This window comes from Aquarana catesbeiana, linkage group LG04 (assembly GCF_042186555.1).
Source record: "Aquarana catesbeiana isolate 2022-GZ linkage group LG04, ASM4218655v1, whole genome shotgun sequence".
In the NCBI taxonomy this organism is placed as follows: domain Eukaryota; kingdom Metazoa; phylum Chordata; class Amphibia; order Anura; family Ranidae; genus Aquarana; species Aquarana catesbeiana.
In genome coordinates this window covers 43235103-43262823 of record NC_133327.1, presented here as the reverse complement: position 1 = coordinate 43262823, position 27721 = coordinate 43235103, and the positions used below count along the sequence as shown (strand labels likewise).

The 27721-nt window shown below is 44.8% G+C and overlaps 1 protein-coding gene across 2 annotated transcripts in view; it reads left to right on the top strand.

Moving 5' to 3' along the window:
• Positions 1-1164: 1164 nt before the first annotated feature.
• The window catches only part of LOC141139208 (clusterin-like), a 58019-nt gene continuing 31462 nt past the window's right edge, over positions 1165-27721 (top strand). The window contains exons 1-2 of one of the 2 annotated variants that reach the window (XM_073625127.1): positions 1165-1324; positions 6998-7115. The gene's annotated coding sequence lies outside the window, so the exon portion shown is untranslated. The remainder of the gene's footprint in view (positions 1325-6997; positions 7116-27721) is intronic. The other variant, XM_073625126.1, reaches the window with a different exon arrangement.

The window sequence follows — 27721 nt, the reverse complement described above, 5'->3', positions numbered from 1 at the left end:
AACCAAATTGTAGGCAGGTGCAGGTACAGGCCTGTAGGTGGCACTGTGTCATTGCTACAGAGGAAGAGGAGTCTTTAAGGGAAGTTTGACCCTTAAAGACTCCATTAGTCCTCTCAAGAAGGGTAGTCATCTGAACTGATGCTTGAGAGAGCCTGGAGTTCAGAGTCAGTCCATGGTTTCTTTTATGTCTTGGATATTCCAAAAGCTCCCTGCCAGAATTCCTAACAGCAGTCTTCTAGTTCCATAACGAGCTCCTCAGGTTGATGGCAGTTCTCAGTACTGCTATATAGTTAAGGCTTAGGATTGCAAATGATACTGATAATCAGCAGAATTGCTTTTAATTATTGGGCCATCTATGGATACCCTTACTGAAAGATCACTGTGATCTATTTGACCATAATCAAATTGTAGGCAGGTGTAGGTAGATGGCACTGTGTCATTGCTACAGAGGAAGAGGAGTCTATAAAGGAAGTTTGCCCCCTTATAGCAGCCATTCTCAACCTAGGTTCCTCCAGGATTGTCTCGACAGCCGTCCAGGTGGCACAGAACACCGATCACCTGACGTCACCCGAATATGTAGGTTCTCCCAGCAGGCCAAGGGATTCAATAAAACCCCTGCCCATTGGCTGAGATACCCCATATACCCATAACCTGACCTTGGGTTGCCCTTCTCATATCTAGTACCACCAAGCTCCCGGCCAGCTAGTGGTAGAAGAGAAAAGTGCAACAAGGCCAAACTTAGGGAGAAATCAATAGATCTCTATCAATTGACCAAGATGACTACTCCTGGCAAGTAAATTTGTGAGGAGCTCCCTGACTAAACCCCAGGGTGCTACACATAAAAGTTTTAAAAACACCAGAAAGTTGTTCTATCACTTAAATGTTGCAATATTTAAATAAAGTAAATGATAATGATATAATGAACAAAAAGAAGAATCTCCACGTGAAACCAAAAAGTTGCATTTTTTGTTTTTCCAGCCATTCTCCTTCAGTATACTTTTAGTAACTCTCAAGTAGTTGGTAAATCACATTATTGTAGCTTTTAAAAAAAAACTCTGACATAGTTGGTAAAGCACTTTCTGAGAAGTGATGTTATTGTCATCCCAGTGCGCCCTCTGCTGGTGGTCTGGAGGCAGTGCAGCTCCTGCAGAGGGATGCACACTGACTCTTCCAGAAAGCTCTGCAGACACACTGGTGGTACATTCCTAGCTGATGAGTCAGGATCAGTGAGAGAAGTGGGAGCTCTATATATACTGTCAGCATCTCAGGACTTGCTGCACATCAAGCTGACTGCCAGGAGCTCACACTGCACAGACAGCCCCAGGTAAGGTTCCCTCTTCTAGTAATAAGATGATCCTACTGATGACATGAATTACTTAAAAGTCTCATTTTATTCCATAAATCATTATGCATTCAGGGTCTGTAAATATCTGTTTATTTTTCTTTATAAAACCATAATATTTGCTGTGTGCATACTAATTATTGCAAAACAGTTATTATAGAGGAGGCTCGGTGCATACAAAATATGCATCGTACATACAGCTGGGATTTAGGATTAGACATGGGGGTCTGGGATTCCTTTTAGGAAAATCGCATGGGGCACTTTTTTCTCCAAAAACCTCTGAGAAAAAAAAAATATATATATATATATAATTTTTATATATTTTTTATTTTTTTCTGAATAATGATATATTTGCTAAACTGGATTATGAACTGTGGATTCTGCATTTTAAATATTATTTTTTATTTAATTACAGGTATGACATATAGCACCAGCAATGTGTTTAGTGCTCTGCATACTGTACATTTGCATAAGTCCCTGCCCTCAAGGAGCTTACAATCTAAGGTCCCTATCGCATTTTCATACATACATTCTTAGGCCAATTTTAGACAGGAATCGGTTAGCCTACCATGTCTTTGGAGTGAGGGAGGAAATCGGAGTACCCGGAGGAAACCCATGCCAGGACAAGGGAGAATATGCAAACTGCAGGCAGATATTATCATTATACTAACAATGTTTAATAACCTGGTGCAGTCACAAAGGATTTATACAATGTAAACGATAAAACAAAGGGTTGGATTGCTTTGCTAGGAAGAGATTACATTCTAATTGAAAGGAAGGGACCTCTGGCAGGTTTCTTAAATTGCATTTTAGTTATAGTTAGAGCCAGTGGTGGATGGTGCTCAAAATATTTGGGGGGGCGCAATCAAACTGAAAAAACTGATACACCCCCCCCCCATCAATTGCAGCCTCACTGAGCCCATCAAATGCAGCCACTGTGCCCATCAAATGCAGCTATTGTGCCTATCATATGCAGTCACTTGTGCCCATCATATGCAGCCACTTGTGCCAATCAAATGCAGCCACTGTGCCCCATCATATGCAGCCACTTGTGCCCCGCCATATGCAGCCACTTGTGCCCCCATCATATGCAGCCACTTGTGCCCATCATATGCAGCCACTTGTGCCCATCATACGCAGCCACTTGTGCCCATCATATGCAGCCACTTGTGCCCGTCATATGCAGCCATTTGTGCCTGTCTAATGCAGCCACTCGTGCCCATCAAATGCAGCCACTTGTGCCCATCAAATGCAGCCACTTGTGCCCAGTATATGCAGCCACTTGTGCTAATCAAATGCAGCCACTTGTGCCCCTCATATGCAGCCACTTGTGCCCATCATATGCAGCCACTTGTGCCCAGTATATGCAGCCACTTGTGCCAATCAAATGCAGCCACTTGTGCCCATCATATGCAGCCACTTGTGCTAATCAAATGCAGCCACTTGTGCCCATCATATGCAGCCACTTGTGCCCAGTATATGCAGCCACTTGTGCCCCGTCATATGCAGCCACTTGTGCCTGTCATATGCAGCCACTTGTGCCCATCATATGCAGCCACTTGTGCCCGTCATATGCAGCCATTTGTGCCTGTCAAATGCAGTCACTTGTGCCAAGTATATGCAGTCACTTGTGCCCATCATATGCAGCCACTTGTGCCCATCATATGCAGCCACTTGTGCCCAGTATATGCAGCCATTTGTGCCCTTCATATGCAGCCACTTGTGCCCAGTATATGCAGCCACTTGTGCCCATTATATGCAACCATTTGTGCCTGTCAAATACAGCCACTTGTGCCCGTCTTATGCAGCCACTTGTGCCCGTCATATGCAGCCACTTGTGCCCGTCATATGCAGCCATTTGTTCCCGTCAAATGCAGCCACTTGTGCCTGTCAAATGAGCCACTTGTGCCCAGTATATGCAGCCACTTGTGCCAATCAAATGCAGCCACTTGTGCAAATCAAATGCAGACACTTGTGCCCATCATATGCAGCCACTTGTGCTCATCATATGCAGCCATTTGTGCTCCATCAAATGCAGCCACTTGTGTCCATCAAATACAGCCACTTGTGCCCATCATAAGCAGCCACTTGTGCCAATCAAATGCAGCAACTTGTGTCCATCAATTGCAGTCATTTGTGCCCATCAAATGCAGTCACTTGTGCCCCTCATATGCAGTCAGGCTCTGCTTTCCCTTCACTAACCCCCCCCCCCCCCCCCGCGTGCACGGCCAGTCCGGCGGCACTTACCGCTCCTGTGGCGGGGCTCTGCTCCTCTCCTGGAGTGACGGGGCTCTCCTCCTCGGCGACTCTCCTCCTTGGGGGAAGCAGCGGCTGCGGCTCCTGTTTCCGCTCGGCTCCTCAGGTTTCATTCGCCATGTCTCCTCTTCCGCTAGAACGTTAGGCATCCAATAGGATCGCCTAATGCTTTGGCCAATCTCACTGACCTGCCCGCTAATTGGCAGGGAGGAACGTTAGTGTGAAAATAGCGAAAATTAATTTGCTGTGCCACACAACAGGGTGGGATCGGGACGCAGTGCCTGCATTTTAAATATTATTTTTTATTTAATTACAGGTATGACATATAGCACCAGCAATGTGTTTAGTGCTCTGCATACTGTACATTTGCATAAGTCCCTGCCCTCAAGGAGCTTACAATCTAAGGTCTCTATCGCATTTTCATACATACATTCTTAGGACAATTTTAGACAGGAATCGGTTAGCCTACCATGTCTTTGGAGTGAGGGAGGAAATCGGAGTACCCGGAGGAAACCCATGCCAGGACAAGGGAGAATATGCAAACTGCAGGCAGATATTATCATTATACTAACAATGTTTAATAACCTGGTGCAGTCACAAAGGATTTATACAATGTAAACGATAAAACAAAGGGTTGGATTGCTTTGCTAGGAAGAGATTACATTCTAATTGAAAGGAAGGGACCTCAGGCAGGTTTCTTAAATTGCATTTTAGTTATAGTTAGAGCCAGTGGTGGATGGTGCTCAAAATTTTTGGGGGGGCGCAATCAAACTGAAAAAAAAACTGATACACCCCCCCCCCCCCATCAATTGCAGCCTCACTGAGCCCATCAAATGCAGCCACTGTGCCCATCAAATGCAGCTATTGTGCCCATCATATGCAGCCACTTGTGCCCCGCCATATGCAGCCACTTGTGCCCCCATCATATGCAGCCACTTGTGCCCATCATATGCAGCCACTTGTGCCCCCATCATATGCAGCCACTTGTGCCCATCATATGCAGCCACTTGTGCCCCCATCATATGCAGCCACTTGTGCCCATCATATGCAGCCACTTGTGCCCATCATACGCAGCCACTTGTGCCCATCATATGCAGCCACTTGTGCCCGTCATATGCAGCCATTTGTGCCTGTCTAATGCAGCCACTCGTGCCCATCAAATGCAGCCACTTGTGCCCAGTATATGCAGCCACTTGTGCCAATCAAATGCAGCCACTTGTGCCCATCATATGCAGCCACTTGTGCTAATCAAATGCAGCCACTTGTGCCCATCATATGCAGCCACTTGTGCCCAGTATATGCAGCCACTTGTGCCCCGTCATATGCAGCCACTTGTGCCTGTCATATGCAGCCACTTGTGCCCATCATATGCAGCCACTTGTGCCCGTCATATGCAGCCATTTGTGCCTGTCAAATGCAGTCACTTGTGCCAAGTATATGCAGTCACTTGTGCCAATCAAATGCAGCCACTTGTGCCCATCATATGCAGCCACTTGTGCTAATCAAATGCAGCCACTTGTGCCCATCATATGCAGCCACTTGTGCCCATCATATGCAGCCACTTGTGCCCAGTATATGCAGCCACTTGTGCCCTTCATATGCAGTCACTTGTGCCCAGTATATGCAGCCACTTGTGCCCTTCATATGCAGCCACTTGTGCCCATCATATGCAACCATTTGTGCCTGTCAAATACAGCCACTTGTGCCTGTCAAATGAGCCACTTGTGCCCAGTATATGCAGCCACTTGTGCCAATCAAATGCAGCCACTTGTGCAAATCAAATGCAGACACTTGTGCCCATCATATGCAGCCACTTGTGCTCATCATATGCAGCTATTTGTGCTCCATCAAATGCAGCCACTTGTGCCCGTCAAATGCAGCCACTTGTGCCCATCATAAGCAGCCACAACGTTAGTGTGAAAATAGCGAAAATTAATTTTCTGTGCCACACAACAGGGTGGGATCGGGACGCAGTGCTCTGTGCCCAGAGCCCACCCTATTTTGAAGCCTACTAGAGTCTCTGGCTCTAATCACGTGCTTCAAAATACACAACCCCCGCCTATCCCCGCCATAGTATTTCATGTGTCCGGCGTCTTTAAAGGGGCTGGGCACATGAATAGGGATGGCGGTGGAGGTGTCGGGGGGGGGGGGGGGGGGGCGGTGCCCGTGCGCCCACAATGCCGCCACTGGTTGGGGCTTGGTATACCCTGGTGTCTAGTCATTCCCTGGTGTCATAAATGTCTTGGATACTGCAACAGTGAGATCTTCCTGACATAATTCCAGAGCCCAGCTCCTCCTGTTATAATCTCTATAATATGAATTGAATAACAGAAAATCCAGCAGGTATGGTGGGAACCCCTCATAATGGACACAGCAGGTTTGCAGAACTGGGAGCTCAGCACAGGGATGGTGGGGAACCCCTCATAATGAGCACAGCAGGTGTACAGATGAAGGAACTCAGGACAGGGATGGTGGAAACCCCTCATAATGAGCACAGCAGAAGTGCAGGACCTGAAACTCAGTGCAGGGATGGTGGGAACCCCTCATAATGGGCACAACAGGCATGCAGACCCAGGAGCTCAGCACAGGGATGGTATAAACCTCTCATAATGGACACAGCAGGCATTCAGACTCAGGAACTCAGCACAGGAATGGTGGAAACCCCTATTATTGGGCACCGCAGGTGTGCAGACCCAAGAACTCAGCACAGGGATGATGGAATCCCCCCATAATGGACACCGCAGGTGTGCAGACTTGGGAACCCCTAGCATAGATCTCACCAATAGAGTCCCCAAGATAGACAACACAATCAGGGGTTTAACTCTCCTGCATCCTCCAAACAATTAAATATCCTTTCTTTTGTACAGACAAAAAGATCAAAAAGCCAGAATATCATTACCGAATGGTAAAGGATAAATGGAAATAAGCTTAGCTCTATAATAGTTCTTTTTTTGTTATTACTATTTTACCTCTTTCCTAACTGAGGGTTGTGACCTTCTGGCAATCGTTTCTATTCAACACACTTTGATTGTCTAACTCTACAGTATGTGCAACAACTGTATTGTGTGGCGATCTACCTGATTGGATAAAAATTGGATGGAATGTTTAGTTATTACATTGTTGCTGGGGAGGATAAGCTCAACAGGATCTAAATACCTTATTTCAATGTATTCAGTGTTTCTTAGATTTCAAATGTTATCAGTATTATGCTTTGCAAAGAGGGATATCGGTATCTGTTACTATTTCCTGTTACTGGGCTAGTATTGAATGATACTGCAACTGATATACTGCAATGCACTGAGATATTTATAGTATCACCTGTTATGTAATATGCATAAGCAAGACGCTGTATACTCAGACATAGCTATTACCCAATGTATAATTCTGATTTCATTATAGAAGGGGGTGGGGGTGAGATGACGCTCTCCTGACAGCATTTACATCAAGTCACGCAGCAGCGCCTGGGAAGCAAGAAATCCTGAGCTTGCGAAAAATGAGAGTCAAAGTACAACTAAAGGTTACTGTGTGACAATCTAAACAAATACCCAACCAGTTACTATGTGATGCACAAGCTTCATAAATAAATAAAAACTTCTATTACCATCCGTTCTGAGCCAAATCCTCCATCATTTGTGTCTCACATGCTCCCCCGCCCAGGCACTGCAGCTCACAGTGGGAGGGTCTCTGCAGCAGAGGCAGTGCTATCAATCCAGAAAGCAGTGGGTGGGACTAGGTGTGGCCAAGTGCCGATTGACAAACCACAGGCTTGTATATCAGCAGTGGCAATGCTGACAGCCACACCCACTGTAATAGCTTCCAATCCTATTGTAGTGCAAGCAGCTTTAGCCTACATGTAAGTGGCAACTCTCCTCTGAATTCAAGGCAGCCACCCCATTGCCAGCCTATCATAGGAAGCTGCATTAGGTGGACTTTACTGGCAGAATTAACAGGTATTTGTGGGAATTTGCAGGGGGACAAAAAGAAGACTGTAATGACAGATGCCCTGATTATTAAATGCCTGTGCACATATTTTATGGGGGGAAGCCATTGTTCTTTTTTTATAGTAGCTTTCCATTCCTAAAGTGAAATTGTGCTCAGGTTATACTGTACACACTAATGTATCTATATATTCTGAACAAGCAGCAAATACAATTCAAAATATGCCCTCAATTACCTGTATAACTGTAATTATTGTGGAGAAACGCATCTTCAAAGTTCACAAAGGTACAGAAATCTTAACTCATTTCTATTGCAGCAGAATCTAGCCAGTTCTCTAATGTGAACATGTGAATGTCACTTTGTTTCAGCTCTTCAGCTCTGGTATGAATTCTTCAGGCCCACATGGCTTCTAGGCACACAGCCTGCACAGAGAGTCACACTATCTAAGCCTGGGGTCCAGTTAGACTCGGACTGGGACAAAAAATAGGCCCAGGCATTTTAGACTGAGCTGTATTCTACACGATGTGCGTAGCCTGATTCATCTTTATTCCTCTGAAGGATTGCCTGGGCTACCAGCCTACTGTCCCTTGTTGAATGCCGGCATCTTCTACTGAGCGCCAGCATCCTCTACTGAGTGCCTGCATCCTCTACTGAGTGCCGCCATCTCTACGAGTGCTGGCATCTCTATTGAGCACCCCAAGAGGTGACACACTGCAGAGGGAGGATTACTTAAGTAAGTTCTTGTCTGTGTCACAGTCCCTCCCTGGAGGCCCACACCAGACCCAATATGGAAATAGAAAACATAATCTGGCTAAGCACATCATGTAGATTCTGTTTTCTGTCTTCCTCCACTGGGTTTTTACAGGCAGCTGCCATTGAGCGCTGGCAACATGTTCCACGGTGAGGCCAAAGGGAGGACCAGTCCGGGATGAATCAGAGAGTCTAGCTTGGCTGGTGTCTCTCTGGCCAGCAGACAGAGACCCACAGGTGAGAGCCAGGTGCATGATATCTGCAATATACTCACATATTTTATGTCACGCTTCTGACCCTCTGGAGCTCTCTGTCACATTAGCTAGCTCTTGTTAGGACATACGGCAGCCTTGGCCCACCGAGCAAGTGCCCGGATGCCCTATGGCCAATCCGGGCCTGGGTCCAGTCCTGGTCCTCTTTCCAGACAGGACTCTTCTCCTCAAGGGGATGGCAAGCAGTTGACCTTTTTTAGATCAATGCCCTTCTGTTTTTGTCGATGCCTGATCCAAACCCACTGATGGCAACATCACCATGGGTTGGCCAACTGACATGATGAACAGGACTTTCTGTACCTACCCCTAACACAAGACTCTGGAGCCTTCTGAACTGGGCCTGTTGGGTAATGCAATACAGATTGTCCCTGGGCACGATGTTCTACAAGAGGGCTTGGAAAATATCAAAACCCCTAATGCAGCAAGATTGTCAGGAACTCATCCCTACACATATAGATCGTGACGTCACCGGCGAATGCGCTCTGAAGGTCCGGCATACCGTGCCGGACCTTCAGAGCCCGTGCCGTAAACTGCGGCATCACGCCTCTGGCCACTCATGTAGCCAGAGGCCGCGAACCTGAAAGGAATACCGGGGGAAGATGGAAGCCCTCTCAGAGGTGACAGCGAGGTGCTGGAGGGCTTTGTTTTAAGGTAAGTCTCTCATAATGTGCTAGTATGTAATGCATACTAGCACATTATGACATTGCAGGTGAATTTTGTTTTTTCAACTGCGGTTTACTACCACTTTAACTCCAGGAGGTTTTACCTCCTTCATAACCAGTCCATTTTTTGCTATTCGGCACTGTGCTAATTCAACTGCCTGTTGTGCTGTCATGCAACACTCTACACAAATGAAATGTATATAATTTTTTTAACATAAGTATAGCTTTCTTTTGGTGGTATCACCACACTATAAGGGCTCATTTACTACTATGTGATGCGCTAAGGTTGCCCACCCTAATGTGCTTAAATAAACCAACGAAATGCACTACCCCGGGTGCATTGGAGTACAATTTAAAATGAATGGCGCTGCAAAGCACGATAGGCATAATCATGTGCATGTGTGGTGAGAACGTGCTCAATAATAAACGTATTCATGCTACACAGAAGTGTAAATGGGTCCTACAAGTTTTTGCAGGCAATAACTAACTGGTCCGTGAGAGCTCACAGACCAGAAACCACATATAATTTTGAATTAATGCTGGATAGCAGGTCTTCCTACACTATTAATAACATTTAGGAATAGATGAGATTAATCAATAAGTAAAATGAAAAACATTTTTTATATTAAATAATCAGAAATTCTTCTAGGTGTCAAAGTTTTATTTTTTGGAGAGCAACCTGTAATCTCTGCTGTCAAAACTGTAAAGAGCTGCTGTGTATAGGGAATAAAGAGTGTGACACTAGGAGGACCTATCTGGAATAAATTATCGCGGTTCAATGCCTCCGTGCCCTAGTTGTGCCAGTAACTGTGAGGACGGGGTGGGGAATCTCAGCCGTGTTTGCACTCTGAATGCTGAGCAATGATGGAATGGATTTGAAAACCCCCGATATGACCTAATTTCACAGCCTGGTAACATCCCCCGGCTTTACAGAAAATAATCGTTAGAGCAATAGCGCCCCCAGTGGCCAACTATTCATGGACAAAAGAAGAGTTCTTAGACTTAGTGAAAAAATGTTAAAGGAGAAGTATGGGAATGCAAAAATGGGTAGTACATGCTAACCTCATACCTGCATTGCATGTCTTTCTTTCCCCAGTCCTTTAGTTTTTACAGAATAATCTTTTGAAGATCCCAGAATCAGCCTCTAACGGTTCTTTCTCAGTTCAAAAGTTTCCAGGGGGTGGAAACGTCTCCACAATCCAGTCCCTCCTTCACTCCCTCCCTCTGGAGGACATGTGGGTATGTTTGGTGAAGAGGTACATACCCAGGCTGCTATCTAGAACGAGCACGTTCTTCACGTGCCTCTGTTTCCATGGCAACATGTCCCCAGCTAAAACCCGGAAGCAGCGGGACAAAAGCAGTGAAGTCCTCACCTTTCCCTGGCTGTTATCTGCAAGCTCTCCTCTGAGAGACTCCAACACCTCTCCCTTGGGCTTTAATGTTCCTTCCTGTGTCCTCCGAATTCCCCCCCCCCCCCGCTCCCCTCACTCATTCAAAGTCTGTATCAGCGTCTCCTCCAGCCGATGGGGGGAGGGGGGAGAGTCACATCTCATGTCCAGAAATGAACACAGGTAAGTTCTCTACACACAGCACTGTGTTATATCAGAAGAGGAGACATGGTGAGGAGCATAGTGACCTGTGCCCTGTGTCTGTTCTATGAAATGTACTCAGTGCTATAGCTACTTTCAGACTGGGGCGGGTGGGCGTTGACGGTAAAGCGGCGCTATTTTTAGCGCCGCTTTACCGTCGTTTTAGCGGCACTATTTGGCCACTAGCAGGGCGGTTTTACCCCCACTAGCGGCCGAAAAAAGGGTTAAACCTGCCCGCACAGCGCCGCTGCAGGGGTGCTTTAAGAGCGGTGTAAAAGATACAGCGCTGCAAAGATGCGGCTTGAAGGACTTTTTTTACTGTCCTGCAAGAGCACCGCTCAGTTCTCCGCGTGGTGCCCACTTCCCCCCAAAAAGTGGCAAATGTTGTAGTGGGGGGGGGGGGGTGCAAACAATCGGAGCTTCCCCTTTTGGGTGGAGCACCGCTTTAACAATCATTAGATGTGATGGGTGAATTTGTTTTCTCTTATTAGGCTTTTCTGCCTCTTTTCACCTGGTGATCTGTCCAGTATAACACCTCCTGTATTAGAGCGCCCCCACTCTGGATAACGGAGCACAAGGGGCACCTTTTGGGGAGCAGCATTGTCATCTGGGGGAGGGTAGTGTTAGATGTATTAGCAGGTTCAAATGCACTAACAAATTGAAGCCCAGCTCACACTTTTTAAGAAGTTAATGCAACAAATTTTTTGGGGCGGGGTATAAAGCTTTAAATAAAAGCTGATTCTTCTACACACGCCTGCCAACGGAAAATGGTTTGTTTCAACCCCCTAACTGCTACGTCTGCAGGAGAGCTTGTTCTGTAGAAAAACAGCAGACTTACTGGCCAGATCACCTGGTGAAAATAAAGAAAACAAAGCCTGAAATAGAAAACTAATGCAGCCACCACATCTAAGAATTGGTAAGCTGCAATATGATAAATGTTTGATTTTGGGTTTAATGCTGCTTTAACCACATAGCGACTGCCCCAAACACATATACTGCGGCAGGGCTGACGCTCTGTGCCAGATCACGTACATAATATGTGAGCTGACACTTCCGGGTCTGGGGCACTGGCTCGCGCCACCGTTGACCCGCTCCTGCGGTGATTGGACACAGCAGGAGCCAATCAGCGGGTCCGGTGGACCAGATGTCTGCCGGGACCTGCTGATCGTTCCGGAGATAAGCGGAATGGCAGTTTGCCTATATAAACAAGGCAGATCGCTGTTCTGTGAGTAGGGAAGGTAGAGATCCTGTGTTTCTGCTATGCAAGAACACGGATCTCTGCCTTCCCATAGTATAAGCACCTCCCCCATAGTTAGAAAGCACTCCCTAGGAACACATTTAACCCTTTGATCGCCCCTGATGTTAACCCCCTTCCCTGCCAGTGTCATTAGTACAGTGACAGTACATATTTTTAGCACTGATCACTGTATTAGTGTCGCTGGTTCCCCCCAAAAATGTCAAAAGTGTCAGTTAGTGTCTGATTTGTCCGCCAAAATGTCGCAGTCCCGCTTTAAGTCGCTGATTGTCGTCATTACCAGTAAAAAAAAAAAAAAAATACAAATATCCCATAGTTTGTAGACGTTATAACTTTTCTGCAATATACACTTATTGGGATTTTGTTTACCAAAAATATGTGGAAGAATACAGATTGGCCTAAATTTATGAAGAAATTAGATTTTTTAAATTTTTTTATTGGATATGTTTTATAGCAGAAAGTAAAAAAAATATATTTTTTTTCCCTCAAAATTGTCGCTCTGTTTTTTTTTGTAGCGCAAAAAATAAAGGCCGCAGAGGATATCAAATACCACCAAACGAAAGCTCTATTTGTGGGGAAAAAAAATAGATTCATTTTTTTTTGGGTACAGCGTCCCACGACTGCGCAATTGTCAGTTAACCACTTACGGACCGCCGCACGCCGATATACGTCCTGACTTTGAAGAGGAATATCGTTGTTATGGCAGCAGCTAGCTGCCATAACCCTGGTATCCTCTTCTTCGGCCAGCGGTCCGCTTTCAGATAAAAGTGGTCTCTGCGGGCGGATTCGCCACAAGATCACTTTTATCGGCGGCGGGAGAGGGCCCCCGCCAAATCTCAAAAAGAGGCTCGGCCCTTAAGTGGTTAAAATAACGCAGTGCCGTATCGCAAAAAAAATGGCCTGGTCATGAAGGGGGTACATTTTCCGGAGCTGAAGTGGTTAATTTGAAAATAACTCCAATGATTAAATTGCCTTTCTAAATGTTTTTTTGGGGAAAAAAGTGCAGCATAATATATTTTTCAAAAGACAAAATAGAAGTAGTTTACCATAGTCAGTAAAGGCTAAAGGCTGTAGGGACAGGTCCACTTTAAGCTGCTCACATTCAGATAACAAATAAAATTGGATAAATAAGAATAAAGAAATATTATTTTATAGCAATATTAATAAAGAATTATTTAATTTAAAGTTCTATACTGGATGTAAAATACTGTATATTTTATTTTATTTTCCTCTATATCTTTTATTTTCCTCTATATTCTTAAACGAATAAAAATGTAATTCATAAAAAAATAAAGAAATAAGTGATCTGATGTTTCAATGATCATATTATTTTTCTGATATGAATAAATAATGATCCAGCAGTATCAGATGTCCGCTCTCAGCTATTGCAAATGCTTATCCAAGTGCTGAGTCAAGCAAGCTGACAAGGTCATTGTATGCCTGGGGGGGGGGGGGGGGGGGAATTGATTTCTCCATAAAGCATGACTAAATCAAGGACAAGTAGCTGCCGGCATAGTCAGCACATTAATAGGGACCGGTGCATTGGATACATTTATAGTTGTAGTAGCAATAATAATAGTATATTTTATAACCACTTGCCCTCTGGAAGATTTACCCCCCTTTATGACCAGGCCATTTTTTGCGATATGGCACTGCGTTACTTTAGGTGACAATTGCGCGGTCGTGCGACGCTGTACATAAATTCAATTTATGTCCCTTTTTTCCCCCACAAATAGAAAGTTATTTTGGTGGCATTTGGTCACCACTGGTTTTATTTTTTCTTTTTTGCGCTATAAACAAAAAAATGTAGACAATTTTGCAAAGGAAACTATATTTTTTATTTTCTGCTATAAAACATATCTGATAGAAAAAACATTTACAAATCAAATTTCTTTTTAAATTTAGGCCATAAATTCAATTTACCGTATATACTCGAGTATAAGCCGAGTTTTTCAGCCCATTTTTTAGGCTGAAACCCCCCCCCCCCGGCTTATACTCGAGTGAGCCGTACCTTTCATTACTAAAACAGTGGGTGTCTCCCGCTGTGTTATGTAGTCTGTGCAGCCGTCCATTGTAACAAAGCCCCGTCTCCTCCTCATCTGTGATAGAGGAACACTGATACAATGCTGGGAAACTGTATCAGTTTTCCGTCAATCACGGACGAGGAGGAGGCGGGGCTTTGTTACAGTGGACGGCCCTTGAACAAACTGCATAACACAGCGGGAGACACCCACTGTTTTAGTAATCAAAGGTACGGCTGCAGATGGGCACAATGAGGCTGCAAATGGGCACAGTGAGGCTGCAAATGGGCACAGTGAGGCTGCAAATGGTCACAGTGAGGCTGCAAATTGGCACAATGAGGCTGCAAATGGTCACAGTGAGGCTGCAGATGGTCACAGTGAGGCTGCAAATGGGCACAATGAGGCTGCAAATGGGCACAGTGAGGCTGCAGATGGGCACAGTGAGGCTGCAAGTGGGCACAATGAGGCTGCAGATGGGCACAGTGAGGCTGCAAATGGGCACAGTGAGGCTGCAGATGGGCATTGTTTACCCAGTAGCTGCTGCATTTTCCCACCCTAGGCTTATGCTCGAGTCAATAAGTTTTACCAGTTTTTTATGGTAAAATTGGGTGCCTCGGCTTATATTCGGGTCAGCCTATACTCGAGTATATAGGGTATGTCCTTTTTTCCCCCACAAATAGCACTTTATTTTGGTGGCATTTGGTCACCACTGTTTTTTTTATTTTTTGAGCTATAAACAAAAAAATGTAGACAATTTTGCAAAGGAAACTATATTTTTTATTTTCTGCTATAAAACATATCTGATAGAAAAAACATTTAAAAATCTAATTTCTTTCTAAATTTAGGCCAATATGTATTTTGCTACATATTTTTAGAACATAAAATCACAATAAGTGTATATTAATTGGTTTGAGCAAAAGTTATAGCGTCTACAAACTCTGGTATATATACTGGAATTTTTATTATTATTTTTTTTTTATGCTTGTAATGGTGGTGATCAGCAAGCTTATAGCGGAACTGCAATATTGCGGTGGACAATCTGACACTAACTGACACTTTTGACACTTTTTGGGGACCAGTGACACTAATACAGTGATTGGAGCTAAAAATATGCACTGTCACTGTACTAATGACACTGGCTGGGAAGGGGTTTAACATCTAGGGCGATCAAAGGGTTAAATGTGTGCCTAAAAAGTGTTTTTGTGTGTACATTGAGCTGGTTTTACTAAGGGATGTGTTGGATTTTATTACCTGCTTCCCAGGGAAACAAAAGCCAGCACAACCCCATTGACAGCATAGAGCTCTGCCTTTTTTACATAGGCAGAACTCTGTTCTGTCTTAACCCTTTGCCGGTCAGTGGGTGCCGGCGGTCATCCATGACTAATCACAGTACAAGTGGCGCGCCCCCTACCCAGAAGAGCAGAATCATGTATACAGTATATACGTGATTCTGTGAAACTGGTCCACACTGTAGCAGTAAAGCTACAATGTGCTTAATCATTCAACTCCGCCACCCATGCTAAACAGTGTGGACGGAGGAATCTCCACTGCTGCTTTTGTATTCAGGCAGCCAAAGCACTTGTGGCTGTCATTATATCCAATCAGTGACTGCATTTGATGCAGTCACTGTTAAGCTGATAATTTTCCATCCGGCTCAGTCGATTTCTAAATGTCAGGTGGTGCCAACAGGGACACCCACAGCTTGAATTTTGTCTGATTTGGCAACAATTCAAGCAGTGTATGGCCAGCTAAAGACAGCTAAGCAAATGCTTCAGACAACACAAAGAGTTAAAGTTGAAGGCGTGATGACGAAACACGTTAGGGGTGGTGCGTGGTGCTGGAACTCAAAGATCTTGTCTGTCTGATTATCACGTCCGAATGGATGCTTGTCATATTGTTCAGCTCTATGAACTTTGAGAGCATCATGTATTGAACTATTTGGGCACACGGTGTGAAGAACACTGGGAGAGCGCTGCTAATGCTGAAATGATTAAGGACCCAGAACTATTGTGTGCCCAATGAAATCAGAGGAAAGGCAATGCTCCTGATAAGCATACTGATCCTGGTCAGTAACACCTTTTGGATCATCGTACCAGCCAGATGACTAGAATGTTCAAAAGGTGAGTTTAGTAATGACAGTCTATGTATGTCCCCTGTACAGGTTTCCTTTAGGATAAAGCATAGAATAACCTTGGCGGGTCTGTAGATACCCCTGTACCAAGTATGTTTTTACTACATTGGAATACTGATTGATTCTGAATGTCAGTTGCTACCAGTCAGGAGTTATTAAAGGGAGCCTGTCATGTGCGACGTTGGCTGCCTTAGCTAAATTCCTAAAAATGCTAATTGCCTGGCTATAATGCCTATCTGCTGGCCTACAATGGCCTTTACATTCAATCACTAGGGAAAACAAGGGCTATTGCCATTCCGCACATGTTCCCGTACCCACAGCAAATATGGGCTGCTCTTTATCAGACTGGCAGGGGTGACAAGTCCTTGCCACCGGATAGGTAATAAGAAGTGTTCACATCCTGCAGGCAGTGACATGGACACCCAAAGAAGGACCCAATGGATGTAAACAGAGGAGGAGGAAGGACCCAGGACTGGAGCATTAGGTGACCGCGGCTTTAGGTAAATGGAAAAAGGGTAATTAATGCCAGTGATCAGTTGGAGGGAGATTGTATTTTGCCAAGAATTGGGAAAGTAATAGCAAAGTTATTGCCATATAAACAGGTCCATAGTGAAAAAGTTTAAACTGCCCTGGGCCATAAAAGGTTATAGAAGTACAAGTATACCCATAAAAGGGTATAGAAGTTAGCACTGTGTCGCTTTAACTGACAATTGCGCGGTCGTGCGACGTTGCACCCAAACAAAATTGACGTCCTTTTTTCCCCACAAATAGAGCTTTCTTTTGGTGGTATTTGATCACCTCTGCGGTTTTTATTTTTTGCGCTATAAACAAAAAAAGAGCAACAATTTTGAAAAAAAAAGCAATATTTTTTACCTTTTACTATAATAAATATCCCCCAAAAATATATAAAAAAATATTTTTTTCCTCAGTTTATGTATTCTTCCACATATTTTTGGTTAAAAAAAAAAAATCACAATAAGCGTATATTGATTGGTTTGCGCAAAAGTTCTAGCGCCTACAAAATACGGGATAGATTTATGGTATTTTTATTATTAATTTTTTTTTATTAGTAATGGTGGCGATCCACGATTTTTATCATGACTGAGTCATTATGGTGGGCAGATCGGACACTTTTGACACTATTTTGGGACCATTGTCATTTATACAGCCGATCAGTGCTATAAAAATGCACTGATTACTGTATAAATGACACTGGCAGGGAAGGGGTTAAACACTAGGGGGCGATCAAGGGGTTAAGTGTGTCCTAGGGAGTGATTCTAACTGTGGGGGAGATGGGCTATCACTGACATGACAGCGATCACTGCCCCCGATGACAGGGAGCAGTGATCTCTTTCATGTCACAAGGCAGAATGGGGAAATGCCTTGTTTACATAGGAATCTCCCCGATCTGCCGCTCCGCGACACGATCGCGTGACACCGGCGGACATCGGGTCCACGGGTCCCACGGGCACGGAGCACATGGTGGGTGCGTGCGTGCCCACAATGCCACTTCTTAAAGGGGACGTACCTGTACGCCCATTTGCGCAGCTGTGCCCTTGTGCTGCCGTATATCGTCGTGCACTGGTCGGAAAGCGGGTAAAGTAGATTGAAACCCATCGACTGTTTCCCAAAGGCATGCCATGAATGATAACTGTCACAGTTGCTTGTGCTCTCAGCTGAATTGTCAAGCCATCAAATGGCTTGTGTCATGACTGATCTCCATGGCAACTGCAGATCAAGCAGACACTAAGAGGATTGTTTCCATGGCTGTAGTAGAGGAGAGGAGGGTGTAGTTCTGATTTAGGTGGAGGGCGGTGGGTGTTTAGTGGACAGTGGGCACAGGCACACCGTTCAGTCCCACTCCTGACAGCCTGGCAAACTCTATGAGTACTTCCATTTAGGGCAGTATGTGTGTAGGGACAAAAGCTCGCAAGAAAAACTGTTTGCAATCATCCCTGGGTGCATACTGCCCTCAAGCCGCCTTATTCACGTCAGGAGGTGTGTCTTAGCGTGCGCGCTTTCCGTTACGGTAAGCACTTTGTGCAAAAAAAAGGTGTCGGCACAATTTTTTCATTTGCACCACACTAAACTGCACGGTACTGCCTTACCATTCATTTTGTCAGGTGCAAACATATTCGAGTTTGTCATTAACACCTTGGCGTCGACAGTACACATATATGCGGCCTCTCGACGGGTGGGGGGTGGGGGCCCCCCCCGCATATTTGCGTACCAATTAGCTGACACAGCTGTGCCATGAGCACACTCCCAGCACAGTTACCGGCGGCTAACGGAAAGCTCCCGATCACTTTCTGCGATCCGGAGCTTTCCGATCATGCGATTGCCGTGACAGCCGATGGCGGTAGTCACGTGATCATAAACCCCGTCTGCATCCTGGCATCTGAAACCTATTAAAGGCCCGGGAGGCGTCGGCGTAAAAGGGTTAAGAATTGGAATGGCGCGGTTCTCACCTGTGCGCATTTGCAAAACGGCAGCGTGTTTTTGTGTGGTGCTGGATAGCACACAATTTTTATACGTGTTCCTGTACCGCACCTGGTGTGAACGAGCCCTAAAAACAAACATAAAATGCTTGTAAATGTATTCAAACATGCATAGAAAGCAGGTGACTGCAGGCCATTTACATACCTCATGAAGCCTGAAGTGAATACTTCCAAGACGTTGCTAGGATGTTGCTAAGTGAGGCCTAGTCTTTACTGCTCACCACATCCATCACAGGAGTGAGCTATCAAGCTCTGAGCTCAGGGCTACTGCATCAGGGGAGAGAGAAAGTATGTGAGGGGGTTTGAATCAGAGAAAAAGCTCACTGTGATGGTGGAGATGAGCAGTAATGACTAGGCCTCACTTAGCAACATCCTAGAAACATCCTGGCAGTATTTCAGAAAAACAGAAAAGCTCCCAGAGATGGCATCATCCGGCCCTGCCTTGTTGCAAGGATGTTGCTAGAACACTGTTACTGTTCCCCTCCATCATCACAGGAGTAAGCTCTCAACCCCCCCCCCCCCCCCCCCCACCTCACATGTGTGGTCCACTATCTCCTTCATCGCAGCATTGCTTAGCTCAGAGCTACTGGGATATGGGAGGGAACAAGCACATGCAAATGGGTTTGAATGGGCTGGGAGTGTCTTAGCAACGTCCTGGCAACCAGGCAGGACATAATGATGCCAATTCTGGGAGTTTTTCAGCCAGGCTTCTGCAGGTACATAAAAGACCTACACCTATAACAAGTAGGGTTGCCACCTGTCCAGGATTCACCTGGACAGTCCAGGTTTAGAATCATGTGTCTGGGTATGTGTCCGGGTTTCAAACTGCCTGAAACTTTATTCAGACTGGACAATGGCCTCCAAGCAGGGTTGCTGGCTGCAGTTCTTTAAACTGAGAGTATCTATCACACTCTCTTTCACACTGCCAAAGCCAGCACTAACTGTCCCCCCCCCCCCCACATACAGATGGGAGAGGTAATCGGGCTCGATCCGCTCCTTTTCCTCCCACATCTACCCCTCTGTGTCTTCCCACACTCCAATCCCTGGCGCTGTGCCTCAGAAAAGGGAAGTGGGGGGGCGGAAAGTTGAAGTCCAGCAGTCTCAGATACATCTGGATGAGAGGTGCTGACTGCCAAGGGATGAGTGAGCTCACCATCCATCCCTGTCTGTTACTGAAGTCTCCCCCTTCTCTCTCCTGCCTCTGAGTGAGTACACTAAGGTAAATCAGGGTTCTCAGAGCACCCCTTACATCAGAGTTCCCCTTTACACCAGAGGCCACAGTGTTCCCCCTTACATCAGAGTCCTCTCTGTACATCAGAGTTCTCAGTGTTCCCCCATAAATCAGGGTTCCCAGAGCATCCCTTATGTTAGAGTCCCCAGAGTTCTCCCTTATATGAGAGTCTGCAGAGTCCCCCCTTACAGTGTAAGGAAACTCTGCAGATTCAGATGTAAAAGGGGAATTCTGTGGATTCAGATGTAAAGGGGAACCCTGCGAATTCAGATGTATAAGGGGAACTCTGTGGATTCAGATGTAAAGGGGAACTCTGCGGATTCAGATGTAAAGGGGAACTCTGCGGATTCAGATGTAATGGGGGAACGGGGGAACTCTGTGGATTCAGATGTAAAAGGGGAACTCTGCGGATTCAGATGTAAAGGGGAACTCTGCGGATTCAGATGTAAAGGGGAACTCTGCGGATTCAGACGTAAAGGGGAACTCTGCGGATTCAGATGTAATGGGGAAACTCTGTGGACTCTGATGTAACGGAGGACTCTTGTGGTTAACTTCATATGATTATAAATGTTATTTAATTGCAAAATATATGTATAGTTTATACTATAAAAAAAAAAAATTGCTGTGCGCCGCTAAAGTGTTCGGGTTTGACTTGAAGAAAAGGTGGCAACCCTAATAACAAGGGCATTATTCAACTTTGGTCAGAGCTGCACAGTTGTTTTTATCTACGGATGCCCGTTACCTGCATAGGCAGTTTTTCGGTAAAGGATCAGTAACCTTTTCAGAAGTAAATGCAGCGGAGCAGATTTTGAGTTGCTTTGTGACTATTGAATATCAGGGACTTCTGACTCCTCCGTGTTTTTTTTTTTTTTTTTTGTATGGTTATGCAATGTACACAGCCCGACTCTCCGCTCCCCTCCCTGGTCTTCCCGACAGCCGGAGCCACATTTTTCACTCCTCCTTACGGTAAAGATGTTACATAAGATTTCTCCTTCTGGGAAAGTCTTACATAACACACATCTGTTGTACCGCTTCTACATAACATCTTGTTTGTATTCCACCAGGTGGGTTTGTGTCAATCCATTTGTATCAGGTTAGCGTACAAAACACCAGGAGCGATTCAGGGGTGCGAGAACATTCACATATCAATGTAGCATATGAACATGCGCAAAATTGCACGCGTTGTATTTACAGTGCCATGCTTTGTTAACCACTTCAGCCCCGGAAGATTTTACCCCCTTCCTGACCAGAGCACTTTTTGCGATTCGGCACTGCGTCGCTTTAACTGACAATTGCGCGGTCGTGCGACGTTGCACCCAAACAAAATCAATGTCCTTTTTTCCCCCACAAATAGAGCTTTCTTGTGGTGGTATTTGATCACCTCTGCGTTTTTTTATTTTTTGTGCTATAAACAAAAAAAAAGAGCGACAAGTTTGAAAAAAAAGCAATATTTTTTACTTTTTGCTACAATAAATATCCCCCAAAAATATATAAAAAAACACATTTTTTCCTATGTTTAGGCCGAGACGTATTCTTCTACATATTTTTGGTAAAAAAAAAAATTAAAAAAAAAGCGTATATTGATTGGTTTGCGCAAAAGTTATAACGTCTACAAAATAGGGGATAGTTTTATGGCATTTTTATTATTAAATTTTTTTTTATTAGTAATGGCGGCGATCTGTAATTTTTATCGTGACTGCGACATTATGGTGGGAACATCGGACACTTTTGACACTATTTTGGGACCATTGTTATTTATAAGGCGATCAGTGCTATAAAAATGCACTGATTACTGTGTAAATGTCACTGGCAGGGAAGGGGTTAAACACTAGGGGGCGATCAAGGGGTTAAGTGTGTCCTAGGGAGTGATTCTAACTGTGGGGAGGATGGGCTTCAACTCACATGACAGCGATCACTGCTCTCGATGACAGGGAGCAGTGAGTGATCTCTGTCATGTCACTAGGCAAAACGGGGAAATGCCTTGTTTACATAGGAATCTCCCTGTTCTGCGGCTCCGTGACATGAACGCCGGGACACCGGCGGACATCGAGTCTGCCGGTCCCGCGGGCATAGTCACACTGTACGTGGTAGGTGCGAGCGTGCGCCTGCTAGCCCCGCCAATTAAAGGGGACGTACAGGTACGCCCATATGCCCACCGCTGCCATTGTGCCGACGTATATCGGCGTGCAGTGTTCGGCAAGTGGTTAATAGCACCCCAAGAGCAGCAAGCAAAAAGCATGGTGGTATGAGTGCGATAATGCGCAGCAAATGAGGCAAACATCACAGTTAAAAAATTCACAAAGCTTAAAGCAGAAAAAGGTACATGAGCTTCTTTCCTGCATTTGTTGCATGTAGGGCAATCCATTGAAATGAATGGGCTGCCCTGTGCAAAAAGCGCAATGACAGGCCTAGGCGCAACACCTGATGCCCCATTACAGTAGTGTGAAGAGGGGCTAAAAAAAACACACTGTGACATTTAGAATGGCAGAAGCTGGCAGCAAGATCACATGGAAAAATTGCTCAGCAATGTTAACGTGTGCACAGCATCAATGGTCCCATAATTGTTAGGGCGTAGGCGGCTTCTTAAAGTGACACTAAACAATATCCTTATTCTCCAAAATAATCCACACACATCCATTACTTAATGGCCCTGTAATCTATTATTCATGAAATTTTTTCGTACTGTGTTTTTCTGCCTCCTTGTAGTGTCCTCTGTGAGCTCCCGAAACTCTCCTTTTTCCCCTCACTTGAATAGTGCAGGTTAGTTGTGGTCATGATGTGCATTGTTCTATGCACACTACATATCCCATAGTCCATCTCAGAAGTGAGCAAGAGAGGGTGTCTACATTCCTGCATACATTGGTAACATGGAGAATGAACGTAGCCAATCCTCTAACAGGAAGTCAGATCATAAAAGCAAAAATTAAAACAAATAAAAATAGGAATTTGGAGATTTGGAGGCTGGTGAAAGCAATACAAGGGACTTCCCTGAGTTAAAAATACATACTAGAATATACAGTGCCTTGAAAAAGTATTTATACCCCTTGAAATTTTCCACATTTTGTCATGTTACAACCAAAAAAGTAAATATATTTTATTGGGTTTTTAGGTGATAGACCAACACAAAGTGGCACATAATTGTGAAGTGGCAGGAAAATGATAAATGTTTTTCAATTTTGTTTTACAAATACATATCTGGAATGTGTGGTGTGCATTTGTATTCAGCCCCCTTTACTCTGATACCCCTAACTAAAATCTAGTGGAACCAATTGTCTTCAGAAGTAACCTAATTAGTAAATAGAGTTCCCCTGTGTGTAATTTAATCTCAGTATTAATACAGCTGTTCTGTGAAGCCCTCAGAGGTCTGTTAGAGACCTTAGTGAACAATCAGCATCATCAATGCAAAGGAACACACCAGACAGGTCAGGGATAAAGTTGTAGAGAAGTTTAAAGCAGGGTTAGGTTATAAAAAAATATCCCAAGCTTTGAACATCTCACGGAGCACTGTTCAATCCATCATCCGAAAATGGAAATAGAATGGTACAACTGCAAACCTACCAAGACATGGTCGTCCACCTAAACTGACCGGCCGGGCAAGGAGAGCATTAATCAGAGAAGCAGCCAGGAGGCCCATGGTAACTCTGGAGGTCCACAGCTCAGGTTGGAGAATCTGTCCACAGTACAACTATTAGTCGTGAAAAGAAAGCCATAAGCAGTCCTGTTTACAGTTTGTGAGAAGCCATGTGGGGACACAGCAAACATGTGGAAGAAGGTGCTCTGGTTGGATGAGATCAAAATTGAACTTTTTGCCCTAAAGGAAAATGCTATGTGTGGTGGAAAACTACACTGCACATCACCCTGAACACACCATCCCACTGTGAAACATGGTGGTGGCAGCATCATGTTGCGGGGATGGTTTTCTTCAGCAGGGACAGGTAAGCTGGTCAGAATTGATGGGAAGATGGATGGAGCCAAATACAGGGCAATCTTAGAGAAAACCTGTTAGTGTCTGCAATAGACTTGAGACTGGGGCGGAGGTTCACCATCCAGCAGGACAAAAACCCTAAACATACAGCCAGAGCTGCAATAGAATGGTTTAGATCAAAGCTTATTCCATGTGTTAGAATGGTCCAGTCAAAGTCCAGACCTAGATCCAATTAAGAATCTGTGGCAAGACTTGAAAATTTCTGTTCACAGACGCTCTCCATCCAATCTGACAGACCATGAGCTATTTTGCAAAAATATCACTCTCTAGATGTGCAAAGCTGGTAGAGACATCCCCAAAAAGACTTGCAGCTGTAATTGCAGTGAAAGGTGGTTCTACAAAGTATTGACTTAGGGGGGGCTGAATATAAATGTACACCACACTTTTCACATAGTTATTTGTAAAAAACTTTGAAAAACATTTATCATTTTTCTTCCACTTCACAATTATGTATCACTTTGTGTTGGTCTATCACATAAAATCCCAATAAAACACATTACCTTTTTGGTGGTAACATGACAAAATGTGGACAATTCCAAGGGGTACGAATACTTTTCAATGCACTGTACATTTTTTAACCACTTGCCGACCGCCTCACGCCTATATACGTGAGCAGAATGGCACGGGCAGGCAAAATCACGTGCCGGTGCCAGCGGCGGTCGGCATTTGTCTGGGAGCGATTAAGAGATGAGGGGGAGGCCATCCAATCGTGGCCCCCCCCCGCGATCGCTCCCAGCCAATGAGAAACTCCCTGCCTCTGTATAGTACACAGAGGCAGAGGATGTGTGTCATCTCTCCTCGGCTCGGCAGTTTCCGTTCCGGCGCCGAGGAGAGAAGACATCTGAGTAAGTGTAAAACACACACACAGTAGAACATGCCAGGCATACATTACACCCCCGATCCCCCCCCAATACCCCTCCCCCCTCCCTGTCACACTGACACCAAGCAGGTTTTTTTTTTCCTGATTACTGCATGGTGTCAGTTTGTGACAGTTAGAAGTGGTAGGACAATGAGTATTAGCCCCCTTTAGGTCTAGGGTACCCCCCTAACCCCCCCTAATAAAGTTTTAACCCCTTGATCACCCCCCCGTCACCAGTGTCGCTAAGCGATCATTTTTCTGATCGCTGTATTAGTGTCACTGGTTCCACTAGTTAGGGACGTAAATATTTAGGTTCGCCGTCAGCGTTTTATAGCGACAGGGACCCCCATATACTATCTAATAAATGTTTTAACCCCTTGATTGCCCCCTAGTTAACTCTTTCACCACTGATCACCGTATAACCGTTACGGGTGACGCTGGTTAGTTCGTTAATTTTTTATAGTGTCAGGGCACCCGCCGTTTATTACCGAATAAAGGTTTAGCCCCCTGATCGCCCGGCGGTGATATGCGTCGCCCCAGGCAGCGTCAGATTAGCGCCAGTACCACTAACACCAACGCACGCAGCATACGCCTCCCTTAGTGGTATAGTATCTGAACGGATCAATATCTGATCAGATCTATGCTAGCGTCCCCAGCAGTTTAGGGTTCCCAAAAACGCAGTGTTAGTGGGATCAGCCCAGATACCTGCTAGCACCTGCGTTTTGTCCCTCCGCCCGGCCCAGCCCAGCCCACCCAAGTGCAGTATCGATCGATCACTGTCACTTACAAAACACTAAACGCATAACTGCAGCGTTCGCAGAGTCAGGCCTGATCCCTGCGATCGCTAACAGTTTGGTAGCGTTTTGGTGAACTGGCAAGCACCAGTGGCCTAGTACACCCCGGTCGTAGTCAAACCAGCACTGCAGTAACACTTGGTGACGTGGCGAGTCCCATAAGTGCAGTTCAAGCTGGTGAGGTGGCAAGCACAAGTAGTGTCCCGCTGCCACCAAGAAGAAGACAAACACAGGCCCGTCATGCCCATAATGCCCTTCCTGCTGCATTCGCCAATCCTAATTGGGAACACACCGCTTCTGCAGCGCCGTACTTCCCCCATTCACATCCCCAACCAAATGCAGTCGGCTGCATGAGAGGCATTTTTATGTCCTCCCGAGTACCCCTACCCAACGAACCCCCCAAAAAAGATGTCGTGTCTGCAGCAAGCGCGGATATAGGCGTGACACCCGCTATTATTGTCCCTCCTGTCCTGACAATCCTGGTCTTTGCATTGGTGAATGTTTTGAACGCTACCATTCACTAGCTGAGTATTAGCGTAGGGTACAGCATTGCACAGACTAGGACACACTTTCACAGGGTCTCCCAAGATGCCATCGCATTTTGAGAGACCCGAACCTGGAACCGGTTACAGTTATAAAAGTTACAGTTACAAAAAAAAGTGTAAAAAAAAAAAAAAAAACACAAACAAAAATATAAAATAAAAAAAAATAGTTGTCGTTTTATTGTTCTCTCTCTCTCTATTCTCTCTCTATTGTTCTGCTCTTTTTTACTGTATTCTATTCTGCAATGTTTTATTGTTATTATGTTTTATCATGTTTGCTTTTCAGGTGTGCAATTTTTTATACATTACCGTTTACTGTGCTTTATTGTTAACCATTTTTTTGTCTTCAGGTACGCCATTCACGACTTTGAGTGGTTATACCAGAATGATGCCTGCAGGTTTAGGTATCATCTTGGTATCATTCTTTTCAGCCAGCGGTCGGCTTTCATGTAAAAGCAATCCTAGCAGCTAATTAGCCTCTAGACTGCTTTTACAAGCCGTGGGAGGGAATGCCCCCCCCCCCCCACCGTCTTCCATGTTTTTCTCTGGCTCTCCTGTCTCAACAGGGAACCTGAGTATGCAGCCGGTGATTCAGCCAGCTGACCATAGAGCTGATCAGAGACCAGAGTGGCTCCAAACATCTCTATGGCCTAAGAAACCGGAAGCTACGAGCATTTTATGACTTAGATTTCGCCGGATGTAAACAGCGCCATTGGGAAATTGGGGAAGCATTTTATCACACCGATCTTGGTGTGGTCAGATGCTTTGAGGGCAGAGGAGAAATCTAGGGTCTAATAGACCCCATTTTTTTCAAAAAAGAGTACCTGTCACTACCCATTGCTATCATAGGGGATATTTACATTCCCTGAGATAACAATAAAAATGATTTAAAAAAAAAATGAAAGGAACAGTTTAAAAATAAGATAAAAAAGCAAAAAAATAATAAAGAAAAAAAAAAAAAAGCACCCCTGTCCCCCCTGCTCTCGCGCTAAGGCGAACGCAAGCGTTGGTCTGGCGTCAAATGTAAACAGCAATTGCACCATGCATGTGAGGTATCACCGCGAAGGTCAGATCGAGGGCAGTCATTTTTGCAGTAGACCTCCTCTGTAAATCTAAAGTGGTAACCTGTAAAGGCTTTTAAAGGCTTTTAAAAATGTATTAATTTTGTTGCCACTACACGTTTGTGCGCAATTTTAAAGCATGTCATGTTTGGTATCCATGTACTCGGCCTAAGATCATCTTTTTTATTTCATCAAACATTTGGGCAATATAGTGTGTTTTAGTGCATTAAAATTTAAAAAAGTGTGTTTTTTCCACAAAAAATGCGTTTGAAAAATCACTGCGCAAATACTGTGTGAAAAAAAAAAGGAAACACCCACCATTTTAATCTGTAGGGCATTTGCTTTAAAAAAATATATAATGTTTGGGGGTTCAAAGTAATTTTCTTGCAAAAAAAAATAATTTTTTCATGTAATCAAAAAGTGTCAGAAAGGGCTTTGTCTTCAAGTGGTTAGAAGAGTGAGTGATGTGTGACATAAGCTTCTAAATGTTGTGCATAAAATGCCAGGACAGTTCAAAACCCCCCCAAATGACCC